The following is a 5,897-nucleotide window of genomic DNA, read 5'->3' on the forward strand; positions in this document are numbered from 1 at the left end:
TTCGTGTCGCACTGAATATTTCCTGTCCGGCTCACCCGGGAGAAATGTTGGTATCTTCCCGTTTTGTTTTAGTAGAGTCTTCAGGAGAATTAATGTCAAAAAAGAAATAGAGCACCATTTAGGCATCGCTTTCAGCTTTAAAGGGACAGGCACCACAGTAAATACTTAGGGAATACGCTACGCTGAATGCATTCAAATTACTTACAGCCAATAACCTGCAGCTGGATTTGTGATGAAGACTGTACATACCCCTAGTGAAAAACCTCTCTCCTCAGCCGAACAGCACTGTAAGCAAGGGAAAAATGGATATATTGTTCATTTTAAATATTTGTTTTTGTGTGCGTGTGTGATTTGTCTGCAGCTTTTATTAGACTTGTTGTAAAACCGTATGTAATTGCGCAGCGTGAATGGGTCACGTAGACTGGGATGGCTTTCCATGCGCTGTTTTTATTCCTGCGCGTATATGGGCTTTAAAACCAGCAATGGCGATGTAAGGGGAGTCATTGTTTTGAGTCTCTCTTGGGGATGTGGATTTTTCAAAGACCCTCATTATATTTCTGAGATGGTCTTTTCTTTTTCTGATGATGGGCCATCGGTAGGAACTAGAGGATGAAAACTGAAACAGGCTGGAACTGAGCCTGCCCCTGCGAGCTTCAGCAAGGCTCCAGGAGCTTCCCTTGAACTCAGAGTGGTCCATGCTCCTCTCCTCAGGTATCAAACCATTACCTGCATTTACTCTAGTCCACTCATGTTTTCTTGATCCCAAGCAATGGCTCTTATTTCCCCATCCCAGAGACTCTATTCCTTGGTCTGACACATTTCTCAGAAAGTTTAACCTGCCTTATTTCCCACTGCTTTCTCATTTTTCTTCACCATTTACTGTTGTTTAGTCCCCGTGCCACGTGTGTTTACCGCTGAGGACTGTTCATTAGCTTCCCTGAGAAAGGCAGAATTACTAAGGCAAGAAGCCATCATCAAGGCAGTTCAAGATGATGGGCGAGTTCAGCTCCAGATTCAGACACCTAAAGAAAGGTGTCTCCAATGGAGGTGCCTCCATGTGATGGGGGTGTCCAAGCTTCCCTTGTATTCAGTGTAGATGTAGGCAATACAACCACAGGGTCTCAACGACAACCTTCGTACTGCCTCTCTGTGCTGGCCATGACGGCCGAGGAAACAATTTGGTTGACTTTTGCCTAGTGTCATTTGAGATGCCCTGAATACCCTGCCTTACTCCAGCTCCCAGCTTAAAAATGTTCTTGTCTTCTGTATGCAAACTTGTCACATCTGCCAGCTCCACATGGAGGTCTGGGATATCCTAGAGCATCTCAAATGTTGTTGGATTCCCGTCTGTGATGGTTGCACTAAGTCTTAATTCTCCATTGAGGAAAGTAAGAGACATCGCTCACCTGTGGACACCCCCAAGGTGAATCTCTACAGTAGGAGCTGAACCCTGTCTGAAATGCCTTGGCAAGGTGCACTGTGTTGTGAAGGAGATCTATTCCCTGCTATAGCATGGATTTTATGTGAGAGCTTGGATAAATACTTCAAATCTTAGTGCTTCTTCTGCCAAATAGGGACATTATAGAGCTCTGCCTCACCATGCCGAACGTAGATTAGGAGACCATAAGGACTTCAGGACATATTACTAAAAGGACCTGGGGAACTAATTCTTGTGATGTGTCATTCAAGACACATGGGCTTGACTCCTCAATGGTGCTGACTATGGCCTGTGAGTCACTCATTGCAGGTGACAGGAGGAGTTCAAGGGCTGTTGTAGAGCCTGGTACAGAGAGTTTGAAGATAACCCCATTCAATGCCACTCTGACTTGTTACAGGCAGGCAGGATACAGATCCCACAGGTGAAGCCACAGGGCATCCAGCCCCACGGTAGATGATGGCCTGCTGGCTCGAGAGTGCCCACACAGATGTGTCAGTGCATGGTGGGTGTTTTCCACTCCCAAGACTAAGCACAGAGTGGGAGGAGTGGGAGTGGGTTTATTGAAGTGACTTCAGTTTTAAACCAACCCCAGCCCTTTGATGAACAAACCTTGGGAGGGAGTTGAAACCCACTCACGCTAGATGAAGGTGCGTCAGTCACCATGTGCAAAAGTCAAAATCAAAATTAAAAAAAAATACTTCCCATGTGATCCAACTTATCAGGACTTTTTGTTCAAGTTATAATTGGAGACATCTCTATAGTTGCTTAGCTATAAGGCCTGGAGAAGTGGAAAAGAAGGGAACAATTTATCCCACGGTCTGTGAGAGTTGTACATTGTATCAAGATTTCACATCAAGAAATAACAGAGAAAGACGGGAATCAGAAACTCATGGTCAAGATGACAAAAGCCAAGGTGTACTTTGTCATTTAAGTCTGTATGAAATAGCCAGGGAATAATTTCTGTGGCAACACGGTAAGAAGTACTGCAGAAATCTTCATATTGCTCTGTGGCTTCTGCTGATGTCCACCTACTGATCGCACTCCCCTGGCACCCAGGTTCAGATCCTGCTCATCGCTAGGATGCCAAAATGTGCATTCACCACGGAGTCCTGAATTTTTAAACAACAGTGGGAATATGTCAAAATGTCTAGAGATACTTCATCCCCCCCCACACCTCCTCGGATCTCAGTGCAAATGAGGAGACAACAAACTGTTTTGTAAGGGTAGGACTCATCCTGCCTGACTGCTGGTGTTCGCAAGTCCCCGCACTCCCCTGTCAAGGGATGGGGACAGGCACTTTGGGAGCATGAGTCAACCCCCCCCTTGTCCCACACATGGATCTTAGGACAGGGTGAATCACTTTCTGGGGGTGTCTGCCTCTCTCTGTTGACTCGAGGAGACGTTCAGATGACTATCAGCAGGCATGGTACCGTGCAATGGGAGTGACTCAACACACATACCCTCAGCCAGCGCTGTGCAATGTACGGCAAAGACTGTGATTAGTGTAGGCTTCTGCACTGAAAACGTTATGGTGGGAAAAGCCTTTATGTGTATACTGGGGTTTTGTTTCTGTTATATTTTATCCCTCTCTGTATTCTACAATAAATGAACCCAACAGAAACATTTTTTTAGAATCATAGAATCATTTAGGTTGGAAAAGACCCTTGGGATCATCGAGCCCAACCATTAACCCCACTCTACAAAGTTCTCCTTTACACCATATCCCTTAACACCACATCTAAACGACCCTTAAACACATTCGGGGATGGTGACTCCACCACCTCCCTGGGCAGCCTATTCCAGTGTCTCACCACGCTTTCTGGGAAGAATTTTGTCCTAATGTCCAGCCTAAACCTACCCTGCTGCAGCTTGAAACCATTCCCTCTTGTTCTATCGCTAATTACCTGTGAGAAGAGACCAGCACCAACCTCTCTACAATGGCCTTTCAAGTAGTTGTAGACAGCGATGAGGTCTCCCCTCAGCCTCCTCTTCCTCAAACTCAACAGTCCCAGCTCCTTCAATGGCTCCTCATCAGATTTATTCTCCAGGCCCTTCACCAGCTTCGTTGCCCTCCTCTGCCCTCGCTCCAGCACCTCGATATCTCTGTTGTATTGAGGTGCCCAAGCTGGTGTGACACATCTGTCTCTTGTGGGTTGGCGCTGCTTGAATTTCAGTATATAGGTACTTCTAATGCCGTACAAGTTTCTACTATAACAGCCCTAAAATAAGACAATAGCACCACTAACCTTAAGAATTGTGTGGCATTGGTCAGCCTTCCAAAGCTGTAATGTCTACCAAGAATGTAACACATCCAACGGGTTAAAAATAAACCTAATCTACATCTGTTTGCGGCTGAGGCTGTTCACTTTCAGAAATGTCCATCCATTAGAGTCCCCAAGTCCTGTATGCAAGTGTTTCTTATTGAGGACTTGGGGAACTTGGGGAAAAATGTGGTTTTCTTAAGGATGGTGGCCTAAAGGTTCCCACTTTGATAAGGCCATTGGTCTTACTTGTTTGTAGGTTTTAGTTTTTCAAAATTCAGTCTGAAATGCTAATGCACATTTGAGCCCAAGGCAAGGTATTCAGAGGGAGACTTGAGAGCTGGTGGAAAGGCATAGTTTTGGTGGACCTGCAGGCTGGGAGAATATCAACGAGGGGCAGAGGTGGAGGTCTGACATCCTTTCTGGCCACCTTCTCCAGACATAGCTAGGCTGTGAGGGGGGAATTCTAACCCCACCGCACTGTGGGGTGGGATCCTCAAAAAGAAGATAAAGTCTCTAGAGTGAGGTCTGAAGAGCCACTGGATCTTCCTTCCATCCCCATGGGAGCCAGGTCCTTGTGGGCACAGGGAAAAGTGAGAAGGAAACAAAAGAAGAAGAAATGTAGGGTTTTCAGACTTTTTAGCTTTTTAACCCATAGCAGCTGCCGCAAGCTGCTCCTTGAGTTTTCTTAAAGTAGTAAAAGCAAAACAGACCTGGGCTTGTTTTCCAGTATGTTACACATCACAGATGGAGGGACGTTTGTTATTGTTTGTTTTGCTTGAAACCATTAGCACTTGTCCTTTAGATTGTATGGGTGATGCTCCCAGAGAAATCTTTGGCAAAGGCCCAATCAAAGTATAGCTACCAAATTACTTAGCTTCCCAAACACAGATCTTAGTCCATCACCTCTTCCCTCACCTGCAGAGCAGTTGTCCAGTGAGCAGCAGTGGGAGCAGTGGGAGCAAAGGAATGAGATGCCAGTGGCCTTTTCCCAGGAATCTGTAAATTAATTTTTATTATGATGCTTGGCTCAATGAGTTGTTTGATTTGCCCTTGCGATAATCAATGGTATTGTATTTTTAAAAGCTCCTGAAGTGTGATGGGGCACTATTTTATCCGCTGGAGGAAAGAAATAGTTTAAGTGTTGGTTGTGATGGGGAATAAGATGAGGGCCCTTTGGAATATCATGGGGTGCCTGCCTCATGCTAGGGTGCAGGGGGTTGAGTTGGGAACCAAGGGTGACCCCAGGGCCGGCAGTGCCCTCACTGATGGGAGCAGTACCACAGGGTCTGAGTGCACTGGGTAGAGCTGCGCACTGGTAACGGCTCCCTCAGCAGTCCTAGACAAGGCAAGGGGATGGACCAGGTCCAAGGTCCCTCCAGGGAGTCCCTCCAGGAACAGAATGAGACAGGGCTGGAGATGGGGCTGGAGACACGACTGCCACTTGGATCTGTGGTCCATCCAGGAGACAAGGCTGGAGATAAGCTCCCTGCCATATAGATCTTCAGTCCATCCTGGAACCAGGGCAGGGGAGTTGCTGGAGGGATCAGATTCTTTGTTTTGGGACCATTTGAGGGTACTGACGAGTCTTGATGTTCCCTGTATTTATATATTGATCTGCATGGGACCACAGGGTGACAAAAAATTGACCAATTGCCAAAGGCCAACGCAATCAGAGATTCCTGATTATGGCAGAATCAATCACAAGTCAATGTGAATGTTGCTTGTATGAAAGTATTTTAGAATAAAAAAGATCCGTGCAGTTACAAGGAATATAGATGCCCTGCTCTTACGGCGGTGCACTCCAAGACAGACCCCTTTCTACAGAAAGTAACCTTCATACTCGGGCTGCAGTGTTTAGATGGGAGCTGGATTTCAAGTTCTCAAACGTGGATCTAATAAGGATGAGGACAGAGGCTGTTCCTTCCAAGGAGAGAAGGGCTGGGGTGGGGTGGCAGGGCCAACGGCTCATGAAGATAAGCATAATGTGCCGTGTCAGAGAACTCCTGAATACAGCATCGTTTCCAATTCACACACTGATATTTGTGTATTTCTCTCCTCTAGACTGTAAGGACAACCTGACATGAGTTGAACCCTTAAGCTACTGAGCCTGCCCCAGATGCAATAATATAGTGAGCAGATGATGTTTTCAACCAAACCTCCTGTCTAACTCAGTGGATCTGTGTGTCTTCCGGCAG

At 46.3% G+C, this 5,897-nt stretch overlaps 1 protein-coding gene across 1 annotated transcript in view; it reads left to right on the forward strand.

The window, feature by feature from the left end:
• XKR6 (XK related 6) overlaps positions 1-5,897 on the forward strand; it is a 227,288-nt gene that overhangs the window by 197,870 nt on the left and 23,521 nt on the right. The gene's annotated exons all lie outside the window — the stretch shown is intronic.

The sequence above is a fragment of the Larus michahellis genome, chromosome 3, assembly GCF_964199755.1.
Source record: "Larus michahellis chromosome 3, bLarMic1.1, whole genome shotgun sequence".
Classification (NCBI taxonomy): Eukaryota; Metazoa; Chordata; class Aves; order Charadriiformes; family Laridae; genus Larus; species Larus michahellis.